This window comes from Triticum urartu, chromosome 2A, assembly GCF_056163025.1.
Source record: "Triticum urartu cultivar PI428250 chromosome 2A, HENAU_Tu73, whole genome shotgun sequence".
Taxonomy (NCBI): domain Eukaryota; kingdom Viridiplantae; phylum Streptophyta; class Magnoliopsida; order Poales; family Poaceae; genus Triticum; species Triticum urartu.
In genome coordinates this window covers 256,213,997-256,229,859 of record NC_141874.1, presented here as the reverse complement: position 1 = coordinate 256,229,859, position 15,863 = coordinate 256,213,997, and positions in this window count along the sequence as shown.

Below are 15,863 nucleotides of genomic sequence, written 5' to 3'. Positions count from 1 at the left end.
CTTCGGGCATTGTCTTGGGGCATTGTTTTGATGATTAATGAAGGCATTGTCTTAGATGATTTTTCTATTTATGGAACTTCTTTTGATGTAATGCACCTGCTACCTTTCAGAGAAGCAACCTTGATCGAGTTTTGCAGAGATGTGAAGAAACTAATATTGTCTTGAATTGGGAGAAGTGCCACTTTATGGTTAATGAAGGCATTGTCTTGGGGCATAAAATTTCTGAAAGAGGTATTGAAGTTGATAAAGCTAAAGTTGATGCTATTGAAAATATGTCGTGTCCTAAGGACATTAAAGGTATAAGAAGTTTCCTTGGTCATGCTGGTTTTTATAGGAGGTTCATTAAAGACTTCTCAAAAATTTCCTGGCCTCTGACTAATATCTTACAAAAATATGTTCCTTTCGTCTTTGATGATGATTGTATAGAAGCATTTGAAATACTTACGAAAGCCTTGATTTATGCACCTATTGTTAAGCCTCTTGATTGGAATTTACCCTTTGAAATTATGTGTGATGCTAGTGATTATGCTGTAGGTGTTGTTCTAGGACAAAGAGTTGATAAGAAATTAAATGTTATTCAATATGCTAGTAAAACTCTAGACAGTGCCCAGAGAAATTATGCTACTACTGAAAAAGAATTTTTATCAGTTGTATTTTCTTGTGATAAGTTCAGACCTTATATTGTTGATTCTAAAGTAACTGTTCGCACTGATCATGCTGCTATTAAATATCTTATGGAAAAGAAAGATGCTAAACCTAGACTTATTAGATGGGTTCTCCTACAACAAGAATTTGATTTGAATATTATTGATAGAAAGGGAGCTGAGAACCCCGTTGCAGACAACTTGTCTAGGTTAGAGAATGTTCTTGATGACCCACTACCTATTCATGATAGCTTTCCTGATGAACAATTAGATGTCATAAATGCTTCTAGTACTGCTCCATGGTATGTTGATTATGCCAATTACATTGTTGCTAAATTTATACCACCTAGTTTCACATACCAACAAAAGAAAAACTTTTCTATGATTTAAGACATTACTTCTGGGATGACCCACACCTTTATAAAGAAGGAGTAGATGGTGTTATTAGACGTTGTGTACCTGGGCATGAACAGGAACATATCCTATGCAAGTATCACTCTAAGGCTTATGGAGGACACCATGCTGGAGATAGAACTGCACATAAGGTATTGCAATTCGGTTTTTATTGGCCTACTCTCTTCAAGGATGCCCGTAAGTTTGTCTTGTCTTGTGATGAATGTCAAAGAATTGGTAATATTAGTAGACGTCAAGAAATGCCTATGAATTATTCACTTGTTATTGAACCATTTGATGTTTGGGGCTTTGATTATATGGGACCGTTTCCCCCCTCTAATGGGTATACACATATTTTAGTTGATGTTGATTACGTTACTAAGTGGGTAGAAGCTATTCCAACTAGTAGTGCTGATCATAAAACCTCTATTAAGACGCTTAAAGAAGATATTTTTCCGAGGTTTGGAGTCCCTAGATACTTAATGAATGATGGTGGTTCACATTTTATTCATGGTGCTTTTCGTAAGATGCTTGCTAAGTATGATGTTAATCATAGAATTGCATCTCCATATCATCCACAGTCTAGTGGTCAAGTAGAACTGAGTAATAGGGATCTTAAATTAATTTTGCAAAAGACTATTAATATATCTAGAAATAATTGGTCCAAGAAACTTGATGATTCATTTATGGGCCCATAGAACTGCATATAAAAATCCTATGGGTATGTCTCCATATAAAATGGTTTATGGAAAAGCATGTCACTTACCTCTCGAACTAGAACATAAGGCATATTGGGCCATTAAAGAGCTCAACTATGACTTCAAACTTGCTGGTGAGAAGAGACTATTTGATATTACCTCACTTGATGAGTGGAGAACCCAGGCCTATGAGAATGCCAAACTGTTTAAACAAAAAGTTAAAAGATTGCATGACAAAAGGATAAAAAACATGAGTTTAATGTAGGTGATTATGTATTGTTATACAACTCTCGTTTAAGATTTTTTGCAGGAAAACTCCTCTCTAAATGGGAAGGTCCTTATGTTATCGAGGAGGTATATCGTTCTGGTGCCATAAAAATCAACAACTTCGAAGGCACAAATCTGAGGGTGGTGAACGGTCGAAGAATCAAGCATTATATCTCAGGTAATCCTATAAATGTTGAAACTAATGTTATTGAAACCGTAACCCTGGAGGAGTATATAAGGGACACCTTCCAAAACGTTTCAACCTCCGAAAAGGAAGAGGTATGTGGTACGGTAAGTAAACCGACTCCAAAATAGCTCTAATAGCAATTTTTCTCCGTTTTGGAATATTTAAGAAAATAGGAAAATAAGAAGCAGTCTGGAAAGGACACGAGGCGTCCACGAGGGTGGAGGGCACACCCCCTGCCTTGTGGGCACCTCGTGTGCCCTCCGAACTCCGTTTTCTTGCACGATACTTCTTTTGGTCGGTAAAAATTCATTATATAATCTCTTGAAGGTTTTGACTACCGTACCATGCAATTATCCTCGGCTTTTGTTTCAAGATGTTTTCTACCAGAGTTGTCAAGGTCAAGCATCATGTCATCCCCCTCCTCCAACAATGAGGGCGACGATGCTTGGCTAATGAAGACAGAGCTGAAGAGAGAAGAACCCGGGGATATCAACAAGGATGACGGGATCAAGAAGGGCATGGAGGATTAAGCTTCGGGAGTAGAAGAAGAAAACATTCTTCAACCTCATTACAATCTTCTTACCCCTACTAAAATTGAAGCTCTCAAGATGATTGAAATAGTTCGAGTGTAGAAAAAGTATCTAACTAGTGAAAATATTCTGTTGCAAGAACATATCACCGCACTCAAGGGCATTATTCGTAAGTTGGAGCACCTCCTACGCTCGATGTTGGACGACAAGCCTACCTCATCAACAATCACTTCATCACCACCTCCGGAGAAAGATACATAAACACAAGGGTATGGGCACTCCCCTTGGCAACTGCCAAGCTTGGGGGAGTGCCCCGGTATCGTATCACCATCACACTTTTATATTTACCGTTTTTCTTAGTTCGATCCTTTTGGCAATATCTTGATCTAGTAGAATAAAGTTTTAGTATGATTTAGTTTTGAGTTTTGCTTGATGATCCTTCTATGTAATCAAGTATGTGAGCTATATATAATAAACATTAGTGTTGAGTCAAGGGCTTTGCCATCTTGCTATGATCTTGAGGGAATACAAGGAAGAATAAAAAGAAATAAAGACAACATATGGATCTTATGGAGAGTAATGACTTCACATATAAAGAGTATGATGAATAAAAGTTGTTGAGAGATGAAAAACATAGTTTTGGTCATCGTTGCAATTAATAGGAAGTAATAAAGAAAGAGAGGTTTTCACATATAAATATACTATCTTGGACATCTTTTATGATTGTGAGCACTCATTAAAACATGACATGCTAAAAAGTTGATGTTGGACAAGGAAGACAACGTAATGGGTTATGTTTTATTACATCTGAAATAAATTATATTGTCATGGATCATCCAACATGTTGAGCTTGCCTTTCCCCCTCATGCTTGCCAAATTCTTTGCACCAAGTAGAGATACTACTTGTGCTTCCAAATATCCTTAAACTCAATTTTGTCGTGATAGTCCAACATATCTATGTTGGGGAACGCAGTAATTTCAAAAAAATTCCTACGCACACGCAAGATCATGGTGATGCATAGCAACGAGAGGGAAGAGTGTTGTCCACATACCCTCGTAGACCGTAAGCGGAAGCGTTATGACAATGTGGTTGATGTAGTCGTACGTCTTCACGATCGACCGATCCTAGCGCCGAAGGTGCGGCACCTCCACGATCTGCACACGTTCGGCTCGGTGATGTCCCATGAACTCACAATCCAGCAGAGTGTCGAGGGAGAGCTTCGTCAGCACGACGGCGTGATGGCGGTGATGATGATGCTACCGGAACAGGGCTTCGCCTAAGCACCGCTATGATATGACCGAGGTGGATTATGGTGGAGGGGGGCACCGCACATGGCTAAGAGATCAATGATCAACTTGTGTGTCTATGGGGTGCCCCCTCCCCCGTATATAGAGGAGTGGAGGAGGGGGAGGGCCGGCCCTCTACTATGGCGCGCCCTAGGGAGCCCTACTCCCACCGGGAGTAGGATTCCCCCCTTTCCAAGTAGGAGTAGGAGAGAAGGAAGGGAATGAGAGAAGAGAAGGAAGGAGGGGGCGCCGCCCCTCCCCCCTAGTCCAATTTGGACTAGGCATTGGGGGGCACGCGGCCTGCCCTAGGCAGCCCCTCTCTTTCCCCTAAAGCCCAATAAGGCCCATATACTCCCCGGGGGGTTCCGGTAACCCCTAGGTACTCTGAAAAATGCCCGAACTCATCCGGAAACATTCTGATGTCCAAACATAGGCTTCCAATATATCGATCTTTACGTCTCAACCATTTTGAGACTCCTCATCATGTCCGTGATCAAATCCAGGACTCTGAACTACCTTCGGTTCATCAAAACACATAAACTCATAATATTGATCATCACCGAACGTTAAGCGTGCGGACCCTACGGGTTTGAGAACTATGTAGACATGACCGAGACACGTCTCCGGTCAATAGCCAATAGTGGAACCTGGATGCTCATATAGGTTCCTACATATTCTACGAATATCTTTATCGGTCAAACCGCATAACAATATATGTTGTTCCCTTTGTCACCAGTATGTTACTTGCCTGAGATTCGATCGTCGATATCTCAATACCTAGTTTAATCTCGTTACCGGCAAGTCTATTTACTCGTTCCGTAATGCTACATCTAGTAACTAACTCATTAGCTTCATTGCTTGCAAGGCTTATATTGATGTGCATTACCGAGAGGGCCCAGAGATACCTCTCCGACAATCGGAGTGACAAATCCTAATCTCGATCTATGCCAACTCAACAAGTACCATTGGAGACACCTGTAGAGCACCTTTATAATCACCCAGTTGCGTGGTGACGTTTGGTAGCACACAAAGTGTTCCTCCGGTATTCGGGAGTTTGCATGATCTCATAGTCATAGGAACATGTATAAGTTATGGAGAAAACAATAGCAACAAACTACGCGATCATCGTGCTAAGCTAATGGATGGGTCAAGTCAATCACATCATTCTCTAATGAGATCCCATTAATCAAATGACAACTCATGTCTATGGTTAGGAAACATAACCATCATTGATTCAATGAGCTAGTCAAGTAGAGGCATACTAGTGACACTCTATTTGTCTATGTATCCACACATGTACTAAGTTTCGGTTAATACAATTCTAGAATGAATAATAAAATTTATCAAGATATAAGGAAATATAAATAACAACTTTATTATTGCCTCTAGGGCATATTTCCTTCAGTCTCGCACTTGCGCTAAAGTCATTAATCTAGTTCACATCGTCATGTGATTTAACACCAATAGTTCACATCTTCATGTGATTAGTTCACATCTCCATGTGACTAACACCCAAAGGGTTTACTAGAGTCAATAATCTAGTTCACATCGCTATGTGATTAACACCCAAAGAGTGGTCATGTTTTGCTTGTGAGAGAAATTTAGTCAACGGTTCTGCCACATTCAGAGCCGTATGTATTTTGCCAAATTTCTATGTCTACAATGCTCTGCACAGAGCTACTCTAGCTAATCGCTCCCACGTTCAATATGTATCTAGATCAAGACTTAGAGTAATCCAGATCAGTGTCAAAGCTTGCATCAACATAACTCTTTACGACGAACTCTTTGTCACCTCCATAACTGAGAAACATTTCCTTCAGTCCACTAAGGATAATTTTGACTGTTGTTCAGTGATCCACTCCTGGATCACTATTATACCCTCTTGCCAAACTCTTGGTGAGGTACACGATAGGTCCGGTACATATCATAACATACTTTATAGAACCTATGGCTGAGGCATAGGGAATGACTTTTCATTCTCTTTCTATTTTCTGCCGTGGTCGGGTTTTGAGTCTTTACTCAACCTCACATCTTGCAACACAGGCAAGAACTCCTTCTTTGACTGTTCCGTTTTGAACTACTTCAAAATCTTGTCAAGGTATGTACTTATTGAAAAATATATCAAGTGTCTTGATCTATATCTATAGATCTTGATGCTCAATATGTAAGTAGCTTCACCGAGGTCTTTCTTTGAAAAACTCCTTTCAAACACTCCTTTATGCTTTGCAGAAAATTCTACATCATTTCTGATCAACAATATGTCATTCACATATACTTATCAGAAAGCCTGTAGTGCTCCCACTCACTTTCTTGTAAATGCAGGCTTCACCGCAAGTCTGTATAAAACCATATGCTTTGATCACTTTATCAAAGCATATATTCCAACTCCGAGATGCTTGCACCAGTCCATAGATGGATCGCTTGAGCTTGCACACTTTGTTAGCACCTTTAGGATTCACAAAACCTTCTTGTTGCATCATATGCAGCTCTTCTTTAAGAAATCCATTAAGGAATGCAGTTTTGATATCCATTTGCCAGATTTCATAAAATGTGGCAATTGCTAACATGATTCGAACAGACTTAAGCATTGCTACGAGTGAGAAAATCTCATCGTAGTCAACATCTTGAACTTGTCGAAAACCTTTTTGCGACAATTCGAGCTTGGTATATAGTAATACTACTATCAGCATCTGTCTTCCTCTTGAAGATCCATTTATTCTCACTGGCTTGCCGATCGTTGGGCAAGTCAACCAAAGTCCACACTTTGTTCTTATACATGTATCCCATCTCAGATTTCATGGCTTAAGCCATTTTCCGGAATTTGGGCTCATCATCGCTTCCTCATAGTTTGTAGGTTCGTCATGGTCTAATAACATGACATCCAGAAAGGATTACCGTAGCACTCTGGTGCGAACCATACTCTGGTTGACCTACGAGGTTCGGTAGTAACTTGATGTGAAGTTTCATGATCATCATCATTAGCTTCCTCACTAATTGGTGTAGGAATCACAAGAACGGATTTCTGTGATGAACTACTTTCCAATTCAGGAGAAGGTACAATTACCTCATTAAGTTCTACATTCCTCCCACTCACTTCTTTCGATTGAAACTCCCTCTCTAGAAAGGATCCACTCTTAGCAATAAAGATCTTGCCTTCGAATCTGTGATAGAAGGTGTACCCAACAGTTTCTCTTGGGTATCCTATGAAGACGCACTTCTTCGATTTAGGTTTGATCTTATCAGGTTGAAACTTTTTCACATAAGCATCGCAACCTCAAACTTTAAGAAATGACAGCTTAGGTTTCTTGCTAAACCACAGTTCATATGGTGTCGTCTCAATGGATTTAGATGGTGCCCAATTTAACGTGAATGCAGTTGTCTCTAATGCTTAACCCTAAAATGATAGTGGTAAATCAGTAAGAGATATCATAAATTGCACCATATCTAATAAAGTACGGTTACGATGCTCAGACACACCATTATGCTATGGTGTTCCAGGTGGCATGAGTTTGTGAAACTATTCCACATTGTTTTAATTGAAGGACAAACTCATAACTCAAATATTCTCCTCCATGATCGGATCATAGAAACTTAATTTTCTTGTTACGATGATTTTCCTCTTCACTCTGAAATTCTTTGAACTTTTCAAATGTTTCAGACTTATGTTTCAACAAGTAGATATACCCATATCTTCTCAAATCATCTGTGAAGGTCAAAAAATAATGATACCCGCCACGAGCCTCAACACTCATCAGATCGCATACATCAGTATGTATTATTTCCAATAAGTCAGTTGCTTGCTCCATTGTTCCGGAGAACGGAGTCTTAGTCATCTTGCCCATGAGGCATGGTTCGCGAGCATCAAGTGATTCCAAAAGCCCATTAGCATGGAGTTTCTTCATGCTCTTTACACCAATATGACCTAAATGGCAGTGCCACAAATATGTTGGACTATCATTATCAACTTTGCATCTTTTGGCATTAATATTATGAATATGGTAATCACTACAATCGAGATTCAGTAAACCATTCACCTTCGGGTGTATGACCTCAGAAGGTATTATTCATGTAAACAAAATAACAATTATTATTTGACTTAAATGAATAACCGTATTGCAACAAACATGATCCAATCATATTTATGCTCAACGCAAACACCAAATAACATTTATTTTAGGTTCAACACTAATCTCGAAGGTAAAGGGAGTGTGTGATGGTGATCTTATCAACCTTCGAATCACTTCCAACTCACATCATCACCTCGCCCTTAACTCGTCTTTGTTTATTTTGCAACTCCCGTTTCGAGTTACTACTCTTAGCAACTGAACCAGTATCAAATACTGAGGGTTCTATAAACACTAGTAAAGTACACATCAATAACATGTATATCAAATATACTTTTGTTCACTTTGCCATCCTTCTTATCCGCCAAGTATCTAGGGTAGTTCCACTTCCAGTGATCATTTCCTTTGTAGTAGAAGCACTCAGTTGCAAGCTTGGGTCTAGCTTTGGGCTTATTCATGGGAGTGGAAACTTGCTAGACATTATTTTTGAAGTTTCCTTTATTTCCCTTGCCCTTTTACTTGATACTAGTGGTCTTGTCAACCATCAACATTTGATGCTTTTCTTGATTTCTACCTTCATCGATTTCAGCATCACGAAGAGCTCAGGAATCGTTTTCGTCATCCCTTGCATATTATAGTTCATCACGAAGTTCCAGTAACTTGGTGATAGTGACTAGAGAACTCTGTCAATCACTATTTTATATGGAAGATTAACTCCTAATTGATTTAAGTGATTGTAGTACTCAGACAATCTGAGTACATGCTCACTGGTTGAGCTATTCTCCTCCATCTTGTAGGCAAAGTACTTGTCAGAGGTCTCATACCTCTCAACCCGGGCATGAGTCTGAAATACCAATTTCGGCTCTTAGAACATCTTATATGCTCTTTGGCGTTCAAAACATTTTTGAAGTCCCAGTTCTAAGCCGTAAAGTATGGCGCACTAAACTATCAAGTAGTTATCATACCGAGCTTGCCAAACGTTCATAACGTCCGCATCTGCTCCTGCAATAGGTCAGTCACCTAGCGGTGCATCAAGAACATAATTCTTATGTGCAGCAATGAGGATAATTCTCATATCACGGACCCAGTCTGCATCATTGCTAGTATCATCTTTCAACTTAGTTTTCTCTAGGAACATACCAAAAATAAAACAGGGGAGCTAAACGCGAGCTATTGATATACAACATAGATATGCTAATACTACCAGAACTAAGTTCATGATAAATTTAAAGTTCAATTAATCATATTATTTAAGAACTCCCACTTAGATAGACATCCCTCTAGTCATCTAAATGATCACGTGATCCAAATCAACTAAAACATATCCGATCATCACGTGAGATGGAGTAGTTTTCAATGGTGAACATCACTATATTGATCATATCTACTATATGATTCACGCTTAACCTTTCGGTCTCAGTGTTCCGAGGCCATATCTGCATATGCTAGGCTCATCAAGTTTAACCCGAGTATTCTGCGTGTGCAAAACTGGCTTGCACCCGTTGTATGTGAATGTAGAGCTTATCACACCCGATCATTATGTGGTGTCTCGGCATGACTAACTGTAGCAATGGTGCATACTCAGGAAGAACACTTATACCTTGAAATTTAGTGAGAGTTCATCTTATAATGCTACCGCCGAACTAAGCAAAATAAGATGCATAAAGGATAAACATCACATGCAATCAATATAAGTGATATGATATGGCCATCATCATCTTGTGCCTTTGATCTCCATCTCCAAAGCACCGTCATGATCACCATCATCACCGGCTTGACACCTAGATATCCATTGAAGCATCGTTGTCGTCTCACCAACTATTGGTTCTACGGCTATTGCAACTGCTTAGTGATAAAGTAAAGCAATTACATGGAGATTGCATTTTGTACAATAAGGTGACAACCATATGGCTCCTGCCAATTGCCGATATGTAGCGACCTGACCTCAGACGGTCAAGTCTCTGTGTTTCAGTGTCATCCCTAGATTAGTAATGCTGACACGCACAGTACTTGAAGGATTTATACCAGAGTAGCAATCACACACTTATTACATCGAGTGTCTCAAAAAAGAACTTATTACAAATAATATGACTTAAGGCCATCTAATAACGATAACAGCGGAAGGCTTGGAAGATAAGTGAGTCCATCAACTCGAACGGCATCACTGAGTATAGAACCACGACCTAAGGCTCCTTACTCGTCGTCTGAAAAGTCTGCAACATGAACGTTGCAGCCCGAAAATGGGTCAGCACATGGAATATGCTGGCAATGTAACACATAGAGAGTAGTGAACAGAAATAGGCTATACTACATGCATAAGTGGCTGGTGGAAAGCTCTATGGTTACAGTTTTGCGTAAAGCCAATTTTTCCCTACTGCAAAGTAATAAATTTCATTTAACTATCATGGTGGTTGTTAAACATTGAGAGTGTAGACACCCTCTCAATCCCAATTAAACATCATCATTAAACACCAACAAAATTAATTAAAGTCACATGATGAGATTCACATGATAATCCAAGTACTAGATACTCAAGACGTCCATAACCAGGGACACGGCTAATCATGATTAGTTTATACACTCTGCAAAGGTTTGCGCACTTTTCCCCACAAGACTCGATCTCCTCTGTTGGGATTCTTGCACTACATGGTGTTTGAGAAACGGATGACCGAGACACAGTCTTTTAGAAGCGCTAGCACCTTACGATCGGGGTAGACCGTTACACCTACTTTCCCCTACATCTGCTAGTCTACCACTATAAGAGTTCGCACGACTTAATCAACTATGCTAGAGCCCATAGTAGCTTGTGGCTGCACACAGAAGTTTCTAGTATGAATAATCTCATGATCCCTTTGAGCCTGGGTGGCGGTCCATAAAGAAAAATAGGCAATCGTTGGAATACCCATGTGCCTCAATCCACCCAGATGTGTATTAAAGTTGCCACCTTAAATTGAACCATTAATTAACATTCTCACATCTGTCATGGATACAATCAAACCCAATCCACGTCTACAAGCATAGCATGGCATAAGCAAACGTAGAAGTAACTCCCAGGGTTTGATAATAAAATAGGTAATAGGTACTACCTCATCTACTTCCCAAAACCCACATATTAATCAGATCCTATTCATGCAATGATTTGAGGATTGATCTAATGCAATAAAACTGGGTAGTAAAGAGGTATGATCAAAGTGTTACTTGCCTTGCTGATGATCCGCAAAGCCTAGAGATTCGAAGTAGCAAGCGACGCACTCCGGGTACTCTAACACAAATAAACAAACAAGCATACAATAAGTACTCATCTAATGCACAGGTAAAACTCAAATAAGAGATCTAACTAGAAATTTCAACTTAAGAACTCCGGTTTGCAAAAAAAACAAATTGAACGAAACAACGAAAGACAAACGGCGAAAGAAAACAAGCTTTGATTGCTAATCTGGACCTAAGTCAAATTTTACAGAAGAAAAAACTTGTTTGAGTTGGTTAAGCGGAAAGAGGGTTTCGAGACGAAACTCTGGGCGCTTCAATCGCCTGATTTCGATAAACGAGCGAAAAGTTATACTAAAACGAAAATCGGATCAGAAATCGCGATCAGAAATAATCGCAGAAAATCTGAGAAAAAGAGAAAACTGACGAACAGATTAACGACGAACGTTCGTTATCTGAAACTAAACGGTTAACTCGTCCGTTAAAACAAACGAACGAGCGAACGCTTGCTAAATAAAAGAACCGATAAAACCGATCTAATAAAAAAACTAGGATTTTCAAAAAAACCGGATCGGTTTTCTTTGGAAAACTAGCAGCGAACGGCGCGGCTACCTCATCGGACTCCGGCGGCTCGGGGCTCCGGCGGGGTGGGGCGACGTCGACGGCGGGCGGCGCGGCAAGCGGCGGGTGCGGCAAGCGGCAGCGGCACACGGTGGCGAGCGGCAGCTGCGGGAGGCGGAGCGGGTCGAGGTGGCGGGGTGAGATGGCGGCGGCGGGGTATTTATGAGATGGGGGTGGCGCGGCTTGGGGAAGGGGGCGCCGGGTCGGGGTCGGCCTCGGGAGGCGTGCCCTGGCCGGACACGGCTACGGCGGCGGTGCGGGCTCCCGCAGGGAAGGCGGCGGCGCGCGCGGGCCTGGCCTGGCTCGGGTGGGCCTTCGGCTCAGTCGGGCGCGCGGTACCTTTTGTTAAACAAATTCCGCCGAAACTAAGAAAAATTCTAGAAAATAAAATAAAATTCTAAAAATGCCAAAATAAATTTTCACCACCTAAATAAAATATTTAGAACGAGATGAACATTTTCTTGGCCCTAAAATGCAGTTTTGAAAACATGCATTTTTTTCCTAAATTCAAATAAACTAGCCAAAAACTCCAAAATAAAATCTTATTTGATTTTCTTATTAAATCTTCAATATTTCTTTATTTTGGGAAAGTCATTTTATTCCCTCTCTCATATTTTTATAATAGAAATAATTGAAGATAAAATAAATAAAATCAAATGATCCTATTTTCAAAATTTGAGAAAACCCAAATATGAAAATAACGAAATCCCCAACTCTCTCCGTAGATCCTTGAGTTGCGTGGAATTTCTAGATCAGGACAAAAGCAAATAAAAATATGATATGCAGTGATGATCTAATGTATAACATTCCAAATTGAAAATTTGGGATGTTACAAACCGACCCCCCTTAAGATGAATCTCGCCCTCGAGATTTGGGTTGGCTAGAAAATAGGTGAGGGTGGTCCTTCAGCAGATCTTCCTATCGCTCCCAGGTGGCTTCATCCTCGGTGTGGTGGCTCCACTGAACCTTGCAAAACTTGATAACCTTGCTGCGGGTGACTCGGCTGGCATACTCGAGAATCTTAACTGGTTTCTCCTCATAGGTCAAATCACTATCCAACTGAATCGCTTCATGCGGCACTGTATCTCTCAGCGGTATATCTGCCATCTCTGCGTGGCACTTCTTCAACTGGGAAACATGGAACATGTCGTGAACTCCCGACAATCCCTCAGGTAATTCCAACTTATAAGCAACTTCTCCCATGTGTTCCAAAACTTTGTATGGTCCCACAAAGCATGGCACTAGATTTCCCTCAACTCCAAAGTGCTTAACTCCTCGAAGTGGAGATACACAAAGATAAACTCTATCTCCAGTTTCTTAAATTGCCTCCTCGCGTTTAGAATCTACATAGCTCTTCTGCCTGGACTGGGCTACCTTGAGCCTATCGCGAATCAATTTCACCTTCTGTTCAGACTCCTTAATCAAATCTGGTCCAAATAACTGGCGGTCTCCAACTTCGTCCCACGACAATGGTGTTCTGCATCATCTTCCGTACAAGGCTTCAAAAGGGCCATCTTCAAACTAGATTGATAACTATTGTTGTAAGAGAACTCCGCATATCGAAAGTTGTCATCCCAACTAGATCCATAATCTAGCGCACAAGCCCTCAGCATATCCTCCAAAATCCGATTGACTCTTCCGGTCTGTCCATCGGTCTGCGGATGAAAAGCTGTACTGAACTCTAGCCTGGTACCCAAAGTTTTGTGGAACTAATTCCAGAACTTTGAGGTAAACTGGGTTCCTCTATCTGATACAATGCTTCTCGGAACTCTATGCAGACATACGATCCCGGTCTTGTATATCTTTGCCAACTTAGCACTGATGTAAGTGGTCTTCACTGGGATGAAATGAGCTACCTTCGTCAAGCGATCGACTACAACCCATATCGAGTCATAGCCTGAACGGGTCCTGGGTAATCCCGCGATAAAATCCATGCCTAGCTTATCCCACTTCCATTCGGGTATCGGCAATGGCTGTAGCAATCCTGCTAGTTTCTGATGCTCTGCCTTTACTCTCTGACATACATCACAAACTGCTACATACTCTGCAATATCCTTCTTCATTCTGGTCCACCAAAAAGTGTCTTTCAAATCCAAATACATCTTGGTATTTCCTGGGTGAATCGAGTACGGCAAATCATAGGCCTCTTACAGAATTAGCTTCCTGATCTCTGGGTCATTAGGCACATAAATGTGGTCCTCAAACCATAAGATATCGTGTTCATCCTCACGAAATCCTTTAACTTTTCCCTTGCTCATCTTCTCCTTTATGGTGGCAATCTCCTTGTCGGTCTTCTGAGATCCTATGATCTTATCCATCAGAGTAGACTGAATCTCCAATGCTGCTACATAGCCTCTCGGAACTATCTCCAAACATAGCCCATGAAGATCCTCGGCTAACTCCTTTGGTAACTCTCCGGTCATTAGTGTGTTAACATGGCTCTTGCGGCTCAATGCGTCAGCTACTACGTTAGCCTTTCCGGGATGATAATGTAATCTCATATCATAATCCTTGATGAGTTCCAACCATCTCCTTTGCCTGAGATTCAACTCCTTCTGCGTGAAGATGTACTTCAAACTCTTGTGATCCGTGTACACCTCACAATGGTTTCCGATGAGAAAATGTCTCCACGTCTTTAAAGCATGCACTACGGCTGCTAACTCCAAGTCGTGTGTAGCATAATTCAACTCATGGGGCTTAAGCTGTCGTGAAGCATATGAAACAACTCTTCCCTCCTGCATAAGCACTGCTCCAAGTCCTCGACATGAAGCGTCGCAATATACCACGTAATCCTTGCGCTGATCTGGCAGAATCAACACCGGCGAGGTAACCAAATGTTTCTTCAACTCCTAGAAACTGGCCTCACATTCTTCAGTCCATTTGAACTTTGTATCCTTCTTCAACAACTCCGTCATAGGTTTTTCAATTTTCGAGAAATTTTCAATGAACCTCTGGTAGTATCCTGCGAGTCCAAGAAAACTCCGGATCTCTCCAACTGTTGTTGGGGCTTCCCAATTTGTCACAGTGACAACCTTGGTGGGATCTACTGCTATTCCTTCTCCGGATATAACATGTCTGAGGAATCCCACTTCCTTCAACCAAAACTCACATTTGCTGAACTTGGCGTATAACTGATGTTCTCTGAGCTTACCAAGTACCAAACACAAATGTTCTTTATGTTCTTCTTCATTCTTCGAGTAAACCAGAATATCATCAATGAACACTACGACGAACTTATCCAAAAACTCCATAAACACTTTGTTCATCATGTTCATAAAATAGGCAGGTGCGTTAGTCAGGCCAAATGACATAACTGTATACTCATACAGCCCATACCTTGTGGTAAAAGCTGTCTTAGGTATGTCCTGCTCTCGAATCTTCAACTGGTGGTATCCTGATTGCAAATCGATCTTGGAAAATACCTTAGCTCCTTGCAATTGGTCAAACAAATCATTGATCATCGGCAGTGGGTACTTATTCTTGATCGTCACTTCATTCAATCCTCGATAATCAACAACCATCCTTAACGATCCATCCTTCTTTTCCACTAGAAGTACTAGTCATCCCCAAGGTGACGAACTTGGGCGAATATATCCCTTATCCAGTAACTCTTTAATCTGCTTCTTAATCTCCCCCAAATCCTTTGCACGCATTCTATACGGTCTCTTAGATATTGGTCATGTGCCTGGCAAAAGATCAATCAAAAACTCAATGTCTCTATCCGGTGGCATGCCTGGCAATTCTTCTGGAAATACATCCGGAAACTCCTTTACCATCGGTACCTCCTCCTGTACAACTCCTGATAAGGAATTTACTTGAGTCCTACTCGGCACATGCCGTGATACATACTTGATCCTTCTTCCCTCTGGGGTGGTAAGCAAAATCGACTTACAGGCGCAATCGATGTTTCCTCCATACATCGATAGCCAATCCATACCCAGAATTACATCCAACCCTTGCAATTC